We start from the raw sequence: 16,530 nt of genomic DNA on the forward strand, positions 1-16,530 counted from the left end.
TGTGGAAGCGAGGGGTGTGCGCGATTGTGGAAGCGAGGGGTGTGCGCGATTGTGGAAGCGAGGGGTGTGCGCGATTGTGGAAGCGAGGGGTGTGCGCGATTGTGGAAGCGAGGGGTGTGCGCGATTGTGGAAGCGAGGGGTGTGCGCGATTGTGGAAGCGAGGGGTGTGCGCGATTGTGGAAGCGAGGGGTGTGCGCGATTGTGGAAGCGAGGGGTGTGCGCGATTGTGGAAGCGAGGGTGTGCGCGATTGTGGAAGCGAGGGGTGTGCGCGATTGTGGAAGCGAGGGGTGTGCGCGATTGTGGAAGCGAGGGGTGTGCGCGATTGTGGAAGCGAGGGGTGTGCGCGATTGTGGAAGCGAGGGGTGTGCGCGATTGTGGAAGCGAGGGGTGTGCGCGATTGTGGAAGCGAGGGGTGTGCGCGATTGTGGAAGCGAGGGGTGTGCGCGATTGTGGAAGCGAGGGGTGTGCGCGATTGTGGAAGCGAGGGGTGTGCGCGATTGTGGAAGCGAGGGGTGTGCGCGATTGTGGAAGCGAGGGGTGTGCGCGATTGTGGAAGCGAGGGGTGTGTGCTTGGATTGGAAAGTGGTTGCACGTGCTTGTGTGCTCAGAGAGGATGCTGTGTGTGTGAGGGGCTATGTGGATGTGTGTTTAAGGGAGAAGTTTGTGCATGCATGCTTGTTTAAGGGAGTGATTTGTGTGTATTCTGGAGACGGGTTTGTGTTTGCAAGGGCCTGTTTTGAAGAGGAGTGGTGCGTATGTATATGTTTACAGCCCATTTTTCCAACTGCTCCAGATCTTGCTGCAAGATCTGAAAGCCTTCCTCGCTGTTCACTCCACCTCCAAGCATTGTGTCATCTGCAAACTTGCTGATCCAATTTACCATTATCATCCAGATCATTGATATAGATGACAAACAACAAAGGACCCAGCACCGATCTTTCAGGCACACCATTAGTCACAGGTCTCCCGTCTGAGAGACAATCACTCATGACCATACTCTGGTTCTACTGTAAAGCAAATGTCTATTCCAGTTTACTATATCTTCCTGACTAAATCCCATGCGGGACTTTGTCAAATGCTATTAATGTCCATATAGACAACATCCACAGCCTTCCTGATGACCTCATCAAAAAATTCTTCAAGGTCGGTTAAACCCCACCTACTATGCACAAAATCATGTTACCTATCCCTAATTAGTCCCCATCTATCCAAATATCTTGCCTCTTGGGACACTTCCTAGCATAAGAAATAAAGAGGATAACCTTGTAGACCAGCTACACATAGGCAGGTCTGATGTTGTGGCCATTAACCATGGTTCTGCGATGGATGTCATTGGAAGCTGAATGTCCAAGGGTACACAGTGTATCAAAAAGATAAGCAGATGAGCAGAGGGTGTGATGTGGCTCTGTTGGTAAGGAACAACATTAAATCATTAGAAGGAAGTGACCTAGGATCAGAAGATAAGGAATCATTATGGATTAAGAAATGGCAAGGATAAAAAGGACAGTGTTGGCTGTTCTATACAGACCTCCAAACAGTCACCATGATGTGGACAACAAATGCTGACAGCAGATAGAAAAGGTGTGTCAGAAGGGCAATGTTATGGGGGGGATTTTTTACATGCAAGTAGATTGGGAAAAACAGGTTGGGACTGGATCTCGAGAGAGATTTGTAGAAAGCCAATGAGATGGCTTTTTAGAGCAGCTCATTGATGAGCTCATGAGGGGATCGGCTGTACTTGATTGGGTATTGTGTAATGCACCCAAGGTGATGAGTGAACACTGAGTAAAGGAACTATTAGGGTTTCAATGATCATAATATGATTAAGTTCAATTTGAGTTTTAACAAGGAGAAAATAAAATCAAGCATGTCGGTATTTCAATGGAGTAAAAGGAATTACAGTGGCCAAAGTGTTTAGAAGGAGGCACTAACAGGGAAGATAGCAGAGAAGCAAAGGATGGAGTTTCTGCAAGAAATGGGGAAGGAGAAAGACTAATAATACCAAAAAAGAGGAAATATTGGAATGGAAAAATGTCACAACCATGGCTAACTAGGGAAGTCAAAGCCAACGTGAAAGCAAAAGAGAGGGCATACAAAGAAACAAAAATTAGTGGGAAGATAGAGGATTGGGAAGTTTTAAATACATGAAGGAAAAAGATGATGAAAAATAATCATACCATATGATGGTAGGTAGAGAAACAGGTAGTGTAGAGGAAACCTGGAGGCTGCAGAAGAACAAGCAGATTAGGAGATTTGGCAAATGAAATACTGTATAATGTCAGAAAATAGATGGTCATGCACTTTGGTAGAAAACATAAACGGGCAGACTACTTTCTAAATGGGGAGAAAATTGAAAATGCCCAGATGCAAAGGGACCTGGGAATCCTAGTCCAGGATACCCTGAAGGTAAACTTGCAGGTTGAATCGGTGGTGAAGAAGGCAAATGCAATGCTGGCATTCATGTTATGGGGAATATAAGGGCAGGGATGTGATGTTGAGGCTTTACAAGGCACTGGTGAGTCCTCATTTGGAGTATTGTGAGCAGTTTTGGGCTCCTCATTTAAGAAAGGATGTGCTGACGCTGGAGGGGATTCCAAAGAGGTTCACAAGGATGATTCCAGGAATTAAAGGGTTATCATGTGAGGAGCATTTGACAGCTCTTGGCCTGTACTCGTTGGAATTTAGGAGAATGAGGGGGGATCTCATTGAAACATTTTGAATGTTGAAAGGCATAGACATAGTAGATTTAGAAAGGTGGTTTCCCATGGTGGGAGAGTCCAAGACAAAAGGTAGCAATTTCAGGATTGAAGGGCGTCCACTTAGAACAGAGATGCATTGGAATTTCTTCAGCCAAAGAGTGATCAATCTGTGGAATTTGTTGCCTTAGACAGTTGGAGAGACCAGATCATTGGGTGTATTTAAAGAGATTGATGGGCTCTTGATTAGTCAGGGCATCGAAGGTTATGAGGAGAAGGCTAGGTCGGAGTGGGTAAATGGATCAGGTCATGGTTAAATGGATGGGCTGAATAGCCTATTTCTGCTCCTATGTCTTATGGTCTTGTAACTTAACTCACTACTGATGTCAGGCTCATCGGCCTACAATGAATAGAGAGGGATTGTGTGTGCGTCTGTGTTTGGGAGATGGATTGTGATTGTGTGTTTAAGAGAGGGGTAATTTGTATGTGTTGTTTTGAAGAGTGGTTGCATGGACATATTAAGTGAGGGATTGTGTTTTGGGGAGGGGTTACGCACTTGTGTGTCTTTAGAAAGGTGTGAGTGTTTAGAGGTTGTGTGTGCAGTTGTGTTTGAGGGTTTGCATCTGTTTATCAATGGGCTTTCTGTGTGCATATGTTTAAGAGAAGTGTGTGTATAAAACAGGATATATGTGTGTGTGCATGTGTGTTTGAGAGCGATTTAAGCTTGTGCAAGCTCGAGAGGGTGTGTGCATGTTTGAGAGAATCATGCATATCTGTGCGGGGGGGAGGTTGTGCATGTGTGAGAGGAGTTTTGTGTGTTAGGGATTTGTGTGTGCATGAAGGGGTTTGTTTAGGACGGGGTGTTGAGGAGCTTGTACATGCGTATTTAACAGGGAGTGTGTTTATGAGTGGAATTTCTATATGTGTTTAGGAGAGGGGTTGTGTGTGTGTGTGTTTCAGAGATATGTTTGTTGTATACATGTTTAAGGTGTGTTTACATGTTTGTGTGTGTTAGTGTTCAGAGCTGGTTTCTGCATGTGTTTAGAAATGGTTTGTGTGTTTAAGAGGGAAGGTTGTGTGCACACATTTAAGGGGGGGATATCTGTGTGTTTAAAAGTGGGGTTTTGTCTGTGTTCAAGAGAAGGGTATATATGTATTTGAGAGGCGTTTGTGTGTTTAACAGCTGTTTGTTTGAGGGGTGCTTTTGTATATTTGTGAATTTAAGAGGGGTGGGTGCGCGTTTGTGTTTCAGAGGAGCTTGAACATTGTGTGTTTAGAGAGGGTAAGTGTTTGTATTTCAGTGGGATTGTGAGTTCACAAGTGAGAGAGGTCTGTGTGTATATGTGTTTCAAAGAGGGATTTGTGTCTGTGTTTCCAAAAGGGTTGGTGTGTGTTAGCTTGTGTGTTGTGTTTTGTTGGATCCGAATAAGACTGAATTCAACATAAGAGGGAACAGCGAAGAACTTTATTTATGTGGAATGTTAAGTTCATAACAAAAAAGACTAATAACCCTATATTAATACAGATGATTAGAGTATGGCAAGAAATAAATGAGTGTATTGGGGAAACAAAAGGTGTATCACTAAGAACACCCTTATGTAAAAATGTGTTGCTGCCCTATGAATCTGGGTAACAATATATTGAATTCAGGGAATGACAAAGGAATAAGATGTATTGATGATTGTTATGTGGAGGGATTGCTCATGTCTTTTGAACAATTACGAAATAAATACAGTAGCTGACAGGGCTTTCTTTTGATTTCTCCAGCTAAGATCGTTCCTAAGAGAAGGATGGGAACCAAATTTGGCCCCACCTGAAATTAGTGAAATGGAGCGAATGATTTGGCTGGGGAACACACCTAAATTTATATCTAAGATGTACTACACTCTCCAGAATGAAAGTGCAAAACCAGGTTTACAGCCATCGAGAGAGAGAGCTGGGAGTCGGATCTCGGTGTTGCAATAATGGAAAGATGTTGGTCTGATTGGTGTTTGGATAGCATGACATCAGTTATAAATGCAAGGTATGGATTAGTGCAATATAATTTCCTCCAACCAATTATATCTCAATCGACAGAAGTTGCAAGAATCAGAAATATCAGAGACCTGTTTTAGGTGTGGGATAGAAATAGAAACATTTTTACATGCTATGTGGTGGTGTGTGAAGGTGAGACCTTTCTGGCCGTATATTACTGAAATATTAATAAGGATAAAAGGGATGGTCCTCATGGGTGATCCAGAGCTTGATCTTTTGGGCAACTTTACTGAAATAAGCAATAAATTAACTAAACTCCAAATTTTGTTTGCTAAAATAGCCTTAGCAGTGGCTAAGAAATGTATTGTGATTACTTGGAAATCCGATTCCCCTCTACAGACAGCACGATGGATAGTTGCATACCCATGGAAAAAATTACATGCTACATAAAGAATATGGTATCAAGATATTTAAGAAATATGGCATATTTATCAAGATGTGGCAGCATATTTGGATTATACCAGGGCCCAATTATAAATGACTGTAATAAAAAGGACGTTTACAGATGGTGCTGTAGTACAAATGCGAGTGACTTCCCCATGTAGAATTTTTTATGGTAAATGTGGGCAGCGTGTGGATTTATATTGTGAAAGGTGGGGGGGTGGATGGGGGGGGGGGGAAGGGAAGGGATTGTTTGTTTTTTGCAAGAAAAAAATTATTTTATCTATCTATATATACTTTGATATTGTATATTTATATTTAAAAAAATTTAAAGAAGAGCGAGAGGGGGGTTGTGTGTGTGTGCATGTTTAGAAGAGGAATTTTGTCTGCATGTTGAGGTGAGTGTGCAAGTTTTAAGTGGGTTTGCCCCTTTGTGTGTTCTGAGAGTTGTTTGTGTGTTTAAAAAAGGAGGTTTGTGTGCATGAATTTTAGAGCAAGGTCTGTGTGTGTTTAAAAGCAGGGTTATGTGGGCGTTCCAAAGAGAATCACATGTGTATGGATTTTTTGGGAGGGGTGTGTGTGTTTAAGCGGGGAGTGGCATGTGAGCACATGTTTAAGAGAAGGGTGCTATATGTGCATGTTTTGGAGAGGTGTTGTCCAATTTTTTTTTTGAGAGAGGGTTTGCTTTTCAGAGAGGTTTTTGACAATGTATTTAAGAGAGGGGATTGTGTCTATGTGTGTTTAAGAGGGAATTGTGTGTGGGTGTTTAAAAGGGAGGTGTTTCTGGGTGTTTAAGAGAAGAGTCACGTATGCATGTGTAAGAGTAATAGGCTCACTACCTACCTTCTTCTTTGGCCGTGGGCGCCAGCGGTCTCCCAGGGTCTGTTGGCTCCTCCCATTGGCACATGCATATTGGGCCAGATCGTAGCGGTACATTCACGGTCGGCTCGGCCCCAATGGTGGCAGTTTGAGTCAAGGCCAGCAGGTCCACCAATATGCACGCGCCTCGGAACATGGTGACGCATGTGAGCTCAGCCCAGGCAGTGCAACGGTTGGGCCAGCACACTGCACGAAAGAGCACACGCGATAGTTTTGGGTGCATTTAAAAAGAGATTGTACAGCTAGCATTGGCAGTTGGAAACCATAAGAAGGGTGAGTTAGGGGTCAACAATTTCTGTTGATCACTTTCAGCACGTCTAATTATCAGCTGAATATCGCTTTGGCCTCAATAAATGATTTGTTGTTAAGAATCTACTACATAGAATATTAGAAAAGAAGATTACAAGTTTTGCATGTTAACGATCAAGGATTTAAATACAACTGGAAATGATTGAAAACACATCACACACAAACCCCTAACTTAGCCTCCAAGTGATTATATAAGTCATAGGAAGGAAGTCAATGCCACATGATTTGGATCGGGGGCCCACTGTGTATTTATTGAGGGAATTTGTGGGTTGAAGAGGAAGTTTGTGTTTATGTATCCAGAGAAGGGTGTGTTTGTGTGTGTGTGTGTGTGCATGTTTAAGAAGCATTTCTGTGTTGTGTGTTTACCAGGGGTGTGTGTGTGTGGATGTTTAATAGATGTGTGTGTGATTAAGAGTGAAGTTTGTGTCTGCATTTAAGTGAATGGTTTGTATGAGTTTTTGAGAGGGTTTGTGTGCATGTTTTGGAGTAGAGTTGCCTGCGTGAATGTGTTTGGAGAGGATTTGTGTGTATACTTAAGAGGGTGTTTGTGTGTACACTTTTAAGAGAGGAGCCTGAGTGTGTATGTGTTTTAAGTGGGGATTGTGCGTGTTGAGAAGGGTTTAGTATTTGTGGCAAAGAGAGAGGGGTGTGTGTGAAGGACGTCACATGATGACGTGAGGTCAGGACATGAAATCCTGACCCTCCTGAAAATTTGGTTTAAAAAGAACCTAAAAAGTAATGAAATGTATATAAAAACTCAATTAAACAGACTTTGAATATTTCTGCTTATTCACAACCATGGGGGATAAAGAAGGTAAAAACTGCTGACTTACCTGAATGCAAGAAGAAATGGGCAACGAGTCCTGGAGCCGGGGACTGGCACTCCATCTGCCCTGGAGATAGGCGAGCAGCCTCCGCTGCCGCAAAGACGGGCACCCCAACCGGTAGAAGGTGAAGAAAGTGGAAGGCAAACTGGAAGTCAAGCAGGTCCATTCAAATCTGGCAGTGATCAAGGGGAACACAAAAACACAGATGATCCAGAATCGACCCTACCCAGGGAAGTGAATAATGTGGATATATATATAAGGAGCTCAGAACCAGGAAAGTAGAAATGGAAGCAGAAATAAGTAAAATAACTGAAGTTATGAACACTATGAAACAAAACATTGATCAAAACAAACATGAGGTTAATAAATTGAAAGAAGATGTGGAACAAGTTAGAGAACAATGAGACTGTCTTAAATCAAAAGAGTTCTGGAAAATTACAGTAGAAGGAATAATATTAAGATTGTGGGTTTGAAAGAAGGGATGGAACCACAATTTTTTCAAAAATGGATTACTGAGGTAGTGGGCCAAGAGAACTTTGTGGGAGAAATTGAAAGCCCTCAGATGTAAACCCACCCCTCAAACAAAATCCGCGTTCAGTGCTGATAAAATTCCTGCCTTGTCAGGGTAGAGAAAAAGTACTGAATGGCCAGGGTTGCCTGAACACCAAAGGAGTTAAAATTTATTCTACCCAGTCATCAGTAAAGACCTTTTAAAGCGAAGAAAAGTATTTAATCTCGTGAAAAAGACTTTATAGGAGAAAGGATATTGTTCTTTTCTTTGACACCGACGACCTTGAAGATTTTTCTCCCAAATGGACAAAGCAGGTTTTTTTTAAAAACCATCTAGAGGCAGAAGAATTTGTTGAAAACTTACCAAGTCAACAATCAGGTGGAAGACTAAGGATGAAAAGCAATGTTTCTTTTTCCTCTCTGTTAACTCTATATAACTGAATTGGGGTGAAGTTCTTTTTATATATAATAAAAGAAATTAACAAAGAATCTCAGGGGGTTGGGGAGAGGTGGGGGAGGGTGCTGACCACCGCTGAGTCACGTGTGTACCTGTGACTTCGGTCATGGCCCGGACGAGGGAAGGAGATAGTGTTGCTATGGTAAGCAAGGTGACAAGGGTTTTTTTTTTCTTTTTTGTTAATTCTGTTAAATATTTGGCAGTGTAACTTACTTTTTTTTACATTTTTCTCCTTTTTCATTCTTGGATTGTCAGGTGGGCCAAGGGCAAACACAGAGGATGTTGAATTACATAACTAAGTAGTGGAGGTTGGTGGGAGAAGGTGATGGAAATAAAGGTTAAAATAAAGAGTAATGAGTAAATTGGTAAAATTCTTAAATATTAATATTAATGGGATTAACAGAACCATCAAATGGAAAAAATACTTGCACATAATTAAAAAAAATGGGTGTAAATGTAGCCTTTCTTTAGGAAATGAATTTGACAGAAAAATAACATTCAAAACTGAAAACAGACTGGGTTGGCCATGTTGCACCTTCTTCATTTAACTCAAATCAAGAGGGGTAGCAATTTTATTTAACAAAAACTTCTCAATAGATAATCAACATGTTGAGACAGATCAAGCAGGTCAATTTGTCATGCTTTTATTTTTATTTTTATTTTTTTTCACACCATAAATCACATTAGCCATGATATACACTTTTTCTTTTTCACACATATACAGTGACTTTTTCTCCCCCCCCCCCCCTCCCTCCTCCCAGGCCACCCCCCCCCCTCATCCATTTTAGGTATACAATCTAGGTTGCATTAAACCAGTCAGACAATGTTGTCATTCAACAAAAATACACCAGAGATTCTACTGAGTCCATTCTTTACTTTCCTTCTCCTTCCATCAACTTAGGTAATGTTTGTCCCCGGTAGGTTTTCGCTATTGTATTTAATGTAAGGCTCCCATATTTGTTCGAATATTTCAATATTATTTTTTAAACTATATGTTATTTTTTCTAATGGAATACATTTATTCATTTCTATATACCATTGTTGTATTTTCAAATTATCTTCCAATTTCCAGGTTGACATAATACATTTTTTTGCTACGACAAGGGCTATCTTAACAAATCTTTTTTGTGCATCCTCCAAATCAATTCCAAATTCTTTGTTTTTTATGTTACTTAGGAGAAAGATCTCTGGATTCTTTGGTATATTGTTTTCTGTTATTTTATTTAATATCTGATTGAGATCATCCCAAAATTTTTCTACTCTCTCACATGTCCAGATAGCATGAATTGTTGTTCCCATTTCTTTTTTACATCGAAAACATCTATCAGATACTGTTGGGTCCCATTTATTTAACTTTTGCGGTGTAATGTATAGTCTGTGTAACCAATTATATTGTATCATACGTAGCCTCGTATTTATTGTATTTCTCATCGTACCAGAACATAATTTCTCCCATGTTTCCTTTTTTATCTTTATATTTAAATCTTGTTCCCATTTTTGTTTAGTTTTACCATTTGTTTCCTCATTCTCCTTTTCTTGCAGTTTAATATGCATATTTGTTATAAATCTTTTGATTAACATTGTATCTGTAATCACATATTCAAGGTTACTTCCCTCTGGTAAACTCAAATTGCTTCCTAATTTATCCTTCAAGTAGGATCTCAGTTGGTAATATGCCAGCGCTGTATCTCCAGTTATATTGTACTTATCTCTCATTTGTTCAAAGGATAAGAATCTACTTCCTGAAAAACAATTTTCTATTCTTTTAATCCCTTTTTTTTCCCATTCTCTAAAGGAAAGGTTATCTATTGTAAAAAGGAGTAGCTTATTTTGCGTCAATATTAGTTTTGGTAATTGATAATTTGTTTTATTTCTTTCTACATGAATCTTCTTCCAAATATTGAGGAGATGATGTAGTACTGGAGAAGTTCTATGTTGTACCAATTTTTCGTCCCATTTATATAATATGTGTTCAGGTATCTTTTCCCCTATTTTATCTAATTCTAATCTCGTCCAGTCTGGTTTTTCCCTTGTTTGATAAAAATCTGATAGGTATCTTAATTGTGCGGCTCTATAATAATTTTTGAAGTTTGGCAATTGTAAGCCTCCTTGTTTATACCATTCTGTTAATTTATCTAGTGCTATCCTCGGTTTCCCCCTCTCCATAAAAATTTCCTTATTATTTTCTTTAACTCTTTGAAGAATTTTTCTGTCAGTTGTATTGGCAATGCCTGAAATAAGTATAATATCCTTGGAAAAATGTTCATTTTAATACAGTTTATCCTTCCTATCAGTGTTAGTGGTAGATCTTTCCAATGCTCTAAATCGTCCTGTAATTTTTTCATTAGTGGATTGTAATTGAGTTTATATAATTGGCCTAGATTTTTGTTTATTTGTACACCTAGGTATCTTATTGCCTGCATTTGCCATCTGAATGGAAATTCCTTCTTAAATTTTGAGAAATCCGCATTATTCATAGGCATTGCTTCACTTTTATTTACGTTTATCTTGTAACCCGACACTTCTCCATATTCCTTCAATTTCTTATATAATTCTTTTATTGATAGTTCTGGTTCTGTTAAGTACACTATAACATCATCCGCAAATAGACTGATTTTATATTCCCTGTCTTTTATTTTTATTCCTTTTATATTATTATCTATTCTTATCAATTCTGCTAGTGGTTCTATAGCTAGCGCAAACAATAAAGGTGATAGTGGGCATCCCTGCCGCGTTGACCTGCTTAAGTTAAATTGCTTTGATACATGTCCATTTACTGTCACTTTCGCTAACGGTCCCTTATATAATGCTTTAATCCAATTAATATACTTCTCCGGTAAACTGAATTTTTGCAATACTTTGAACAAATAATTCCATTCTACTCTGTCGAAGGCCTTCTCTGGGTCTAAAGCAACTGCTACTGTAGGTGCTTTATTTCCTTCTACTGCATGAATTAAGTTAATAAATTTACAAATATTGTCTGTTGTGCGTCTTTTTTTGATAAATCCAGTTTGGTCTAAATTTACCATTTTCGGTACCTGTTCAGCTAATCTGTTTGCTAATAGTTTAGCTATTATCTTATAATCTGTGTTTAGCAAAGATATTGGTCTATATGACGCTGGTGAGAGTGGATCTTTCCCTTGTTTTAGTATTACTGTAATTATTGCTGTTTTACATGAATCTGGTAAGCTTTGTGTTTCATCAATCTGGTTGATTACATCCAGGAGGGGCGGTATTCATAAGTCTTTAAATGTTTTGTAGATTTCTATTGGAAATCAAACCTCTCCTGGTGTCTTATTATTTGGTAATTTTTTTATTATCTCTTGTATTTTTACTGTTCCAAATGGTTCTGTTAATTTATTTTGTTCCTCAATTTGTAGTTTTGGTAGTTCAATTTTAGTCAAAAATTCATCTATTTTCCCTTCTTTCCCTTCGTTTTCAGTTCGGTATAATTGTTCATAGAATTCTCTAAAGTTTTCCTTAATTTCTTTTGGATTATATGTAATTTGTTTGTCTTTTTTCCTTGATGCCAATACCATTTTCTTAGCTTGTTCTGTCTTAAGCTGCCATGCTAGGATTTTGTGCGTTTTTTCACCTAGTTCATAATATTTCTGTTTTGTCTTCATTATATTCTTCTCTACCTTATATGTTTGTAATGTTTCATATTTTATTTTTTTATCCGCCAATTCTCTTCTTTTAGTTGTATCTTCCTTCATTGCTAATTTTTTTTTAATGTTTACTATTTCCCTTTCCAACTGCTCTGTTTCCTGATTATAGTCCTTCTTCATCTTGGTTACATAACTTATTATTTGCCCTCTAATGAATGCTTTCATTGCGTCCCATAGTATAAACTTATCTTCCACTGATTCCGTATTTACTTCAAAATACATTTTTAATTGTTTTTCAATAAATTCTCTAAAATCCTGTCTTTTAAGTCGCATGGGGTTTAATCTCCATCTATACATTCTTGGAGGGATGTCCTCTAGCTTTACTGTCAATATTAAGAGTGAATGGTCCGATAGCATTCTCGCTTTATATTCTGTTTTTCTTACTCTATCCTGCATACTAGCTGATAACAAAAATAGGTCTATTCTTGAGTATGTTTTATGTCTAGCCGAGTAGTATGAGTATTCCTTTTCTTTTGGGTTTTGTTTCCTCCATATATCCAAAAGTTTCATTTCTTGCATTGATTTAATTATAAATTTGGTTACTTTGTTCTTCCTGTTAATTTTTTTCCCCATTTTATCCATATTTGGATCCAAATTCAGGTTGAAATCCCCTCCTATTAGTATGTTCCCTTGTGTATTAGCTACCTTCAAAAAGATATCTTGCATAAACTTTTGATCTTCTTCGTTAGGTGAATATACATTAAATAGATTCCAAAACTCCGAATATATCTGACATTTTATCATAACATATCTCCCTGCTGGATCTATTATTTCCTCTTCTATTTTAAATGGCACATTTTTACTAATTAATATAGCCACTCCTCTTGCTTTTGAATTATACGATGCTGCTGTTACATGTCCTACCCAATCTCTCTTTAATTTCTTGTACTCCAATTCAGTTAAGTGTGTTTCTTGGACAAATGCTCTATCAATTTTTTCCTTTTTCAGTAAATTTAGTAGTTTCTTCCTTTTAATTTGGTTATGTATTCCATTAATATTTAAAGTCATATAGTTCAGCGTAGCCATTTTATATTTTGTTTATCTTCTCTTTCCGTTTTTCCATCATTACCTTTCCTCCTTTTCCATTTCTGTTTTCTTATTTGCAACTCTTTATAAGACAACATTCCTACAACATCCAACATTTTCCTTATTCTCCTATTTATATCTTCTTTATCCCCAATCTCCCCTTCCCCTCCTGAGTTGTCCTTTATCCCTTGTCGGACAACCACATCTCCCCTCTCCATTTGGGTTTGCGAATCCACTCGCAAGCGTCAACTGATTTTGCAGTGGCTGCTATTTCCCCCCACCCAGCCCCCCCCAGAAAAGATTTCACTTTTCATATGTAACAAAGGTCACTCTTTTAATTCCCTCCTTATTCTCTCTATTCCATTACCTTCCCTTATTAATTCTTGTCTATACTATCTATATTTTCCTCTAAGTACAGATGCATTCTCGTATGCACATTGTCTCTATTCACTCTTATACCTCTTTACCCGCATACATATCAATCGTGATCATTTTTACTCTCATTAACCGTCTTCATCCCTCAGTCTATTTTTGTCTTTACCCACATACATATCAATCGTGATCATTTTTACTCTCATTACCCGTCTTCATCCTTCAGTCTATTTTTGTAATTGTTCTGCAAATTTTCGTGCTTCTTCTGGATCTGAGAATAGTCTGTTTTGTTGACTTGGAATAAATATTTTCAATACCGCTGGATGCTTTAGTATAAATTTATATCCTTTCTTCCATAAAATCGCCTTTGCTGTATTGAACTCTTTTCTCTTCTTTAGGAGTTCAAAACTTATATCTGGATAAATGAAGATTTTTTTGCCCTTTATACTCCAGTGGTTTGTTGCCCTCTCTTACTTTTTCCATTGTCTTCTCCAGTACCTTTTCTCTTGTAGTATATCTTAGGAATTTTACTAAAATAGATCTTGGTTTTTGTTGTGTTGGTTTAGAGGCCAATGCTCTATATGCCCTTTCTATTTCCATTTCTTGCTGTAGTTCTGGACATCCTAGGGTCTTAGGGATCCAATCTTTTATAAACTCCCTCATATTCTTGCCTTCTTCATCTTCCTTAAGGCCCACTATCTTTATGTTATTTCTTCTGTTATAATTTTCCATTATATCTATTTTTTGAGCTAGTAGTTCTTGTGTCTCTTTAGTTTTTTTATTAGATTCCTCCAATTTCTTTTTTAAGTCTTCTACCTCCATTTCTGCTGCTACTGCCCGCTCTTCCATCTTGTCCATTTTCTTTCCCATTTCTGTTAAGGTCATATCTATTTTATTCATTTTCTCTTCTGTGTTGTTTATTCTTCTTCTTAAATCATTAAATTCCTGTGTTTGCCATTCTTTAAATGACTCCATGTATCCTCTAACAAGAGAAAGTATATCCTTTATCTTGCCTTTCCCTTCTTCTATTTCACTGTACTCTTCCTCTTCTTCCTCCTCTGGGTTGGCCATCTGTTGTTTCTTTGTTGCCCTTTTCTTCTCTTCATTCTTGTTTCCATTGTCTTCTGTGGTCTCTTCTTGCTGCAGGTGTTCTGCAGCTGTCGTTGCCGGCTGTGGAGATCGACTCCCCAGCTGGTCCCCTCTCCCGTCGGTGTGTTTTTTTTCATGCGCGGTTGCGCACTTTTACTCGGCTCAGCGAGCCATTTTTGTAGTCCTATTTCTACCGACCTGAGGAAGCGGGCTTCTCTCTCCACAGCGGGCCTCTTCGGACAGGTAAGGCCTTCTCCTTCTTCCTCCGTTGTCTTCTCTTCTTCTCTTCTTACCGTTGATTTTGATTTTTCTTTTTTTGTCGCCATCTTCTTTCCACCTTTATACTCACTTTTCTTTAACTTTTATTTCTGTGCCTTTGTATTTTCTCTTGTTTTTCCCGACTTTTCTGGAGAGGGCTGGAGTTCACCGTCCGGCCACTACTCCATCCCGTGACTCCTCCCCCTTTTTGTCATGCTTCACTGTCAAATTTACTCTGAGTTGTGAACTCTTTTGAATAGTTATGCACCCATGCACTGATGATGAGAAGTTTGTGCAGGAAACTTTCCTAAGTTTAGCAAATGCCCACGAGAATGTAGTGGTAGGAGGAGATTTTAATTTTTGTTTAGATCAGTGGTTCTCAACCTTTTTATTTCCACGCGCATACCATTTTTAGTATTCCCTATGCCATAGGTACTCTATGATTAGTAAGGGATTACTAAGGTGGGATTGGATGGAAAGAAAAAGTTTTAATTGTACCTAATTGACTCGTTATGTGCACAGTTTCATAACTCCAAAGGAAACGGGCCAATGACAATTTTTCTCAAGCAAAATATTTTAGAAACAATTGGGTCTAGAGCAGTGGTTCTCAACCTTCCTTTCCCACTCACACACCACCTTAAGCAATCCCTTACTAATCACAGAGCATCGATGGCATAGGGATTAATTAAGGTGGTATGTGAGTTGGGAAAAATGGTTGAGAACCACTGCTCTGGATCTGGTTGTTACTGAAAAGGAAAAAGTTTGAAAACCACCTTAAGCAATCCTTTACTAATCACAGAGCGTGGATGGCACAGGGATTATTTAAAGTGGTATGTGAGTGGAAAGAAAAAGGTTGAAATCACTGGTTTATCTATCTAATAATAGATCTTCAAGAAGAATCAGTAGATGCAGAACAGCCAGAACAACCTTGACCTTAATAGATATATGGCAAAGGTTACAGCCGACTGATGGGGATTATTATTTTTATTCAAATCAACATGATTCATATTCCAGAATAGATCTTTTTCTTACTTTCACCACAACACCAAGGTAGAATACTTAGGTGGATTATAAAGCTCAACTTTTGTCTGATCATTCACCATTATTGTTACAGATTTAAATGCCTGATCAAGAGAAACCAGTCTAACGATGGAGGTTAAATAGTATACATTTAAAAGGGTCAGATTTTTGTGCTTTTGTAAGAGATCAAATTCAATTGTTTTTTGATCTTAACTTACATTCATAACTGACAAATCTGGAATGTATTGAAAGCTTATTTGAGGGGACAAATTATGTTTTACCTCTAAAATAAAGAAAGATTACATGAGGGAATGGGACAAATCAGAAAAGGAGACAACCGATATGGAAAAAGACTTGAATGTTGAAAAGTCAGAGGACAGAAGGAGGTATTAGTAAAAAAAACTTCAATCTAATACCATGCAGATTTGTAGAACAGAAAAAGCAATATTGAGAACCAAACAGATACTATGAATTAGGTGAAAGGTCACATAAGGTATTAGCGTGGCAACTGAAAACAGAACAACTATGAAAGCTACCTGGAAAGATTCTAATCTTATTAGTTATAAGCCTCGGAGATCAATGATTCTTTTCAAGATTTTTATTCAAAACTATATAGTTCAGAATCTTTAAAGGATAATGACAAAATTGATAATTATTTATGTCAAATACATTTGCCCTTGTTGTCTGTGGAAGAATAAATTGATCAGTTAGAAATCAATGAAGCAATGAATACATCACAAGCTAATAAAGCTCTGGGAGAAGACGGCTTTCTGACTGAATTCTACAAGGAATTTAAGGATTTATTATTCCCTCTGTTTATGGACATCAGGCTTCAGTAACCCATACACTGCCTGAATCTTTTTCCACTGCAATAATTACAATAATACCAAAAAATGACAGAGATTCCCCCTACAACCTGTTTCATATAGACCTATACCTTTATGAAAGGCAGATTATAAAATTGTTGTTAAAGTTTTGGCTAATAGGATAAACAGATTACTAT

General features: G+C 38.3%; 1 long non-coding RNA gene across 1 annotated transcript; it reads left to right on the forward strand.

Moving 5' to 3' along the window:
- Positions 1-619: 619 nt before the first annotated feature.
- On the forward strand, positions 620-8,444 carry LOC138764825 (uncharacterized). The gene is made up of 2 exons (XR_011358322.1): positions 620-4,720; positions 7,112-8,444. It is a non-coding gene; the product is annotated as an uncharacterized lncRNA (long non-coding RNA).
- Positions 8,445-16,530: the final 8,086 nt, after the last annotated feature.

The sequence above is a fragment of the Narcine bancroftii genome, chromosome 5, assembly GCF_036971445.1.
Source record: "Narcine bancroftii isolate sNarBan1 chromosome 5, sNarBan1.hap1, whole genome shotgun sequence".
Classification (NCBI taxonomy): Eukaryota; Metazoa; Chordata; class Chondrichthyes; order Torpediniformes; family Narcinidae; genus Narcine; species Narcine bancroftii.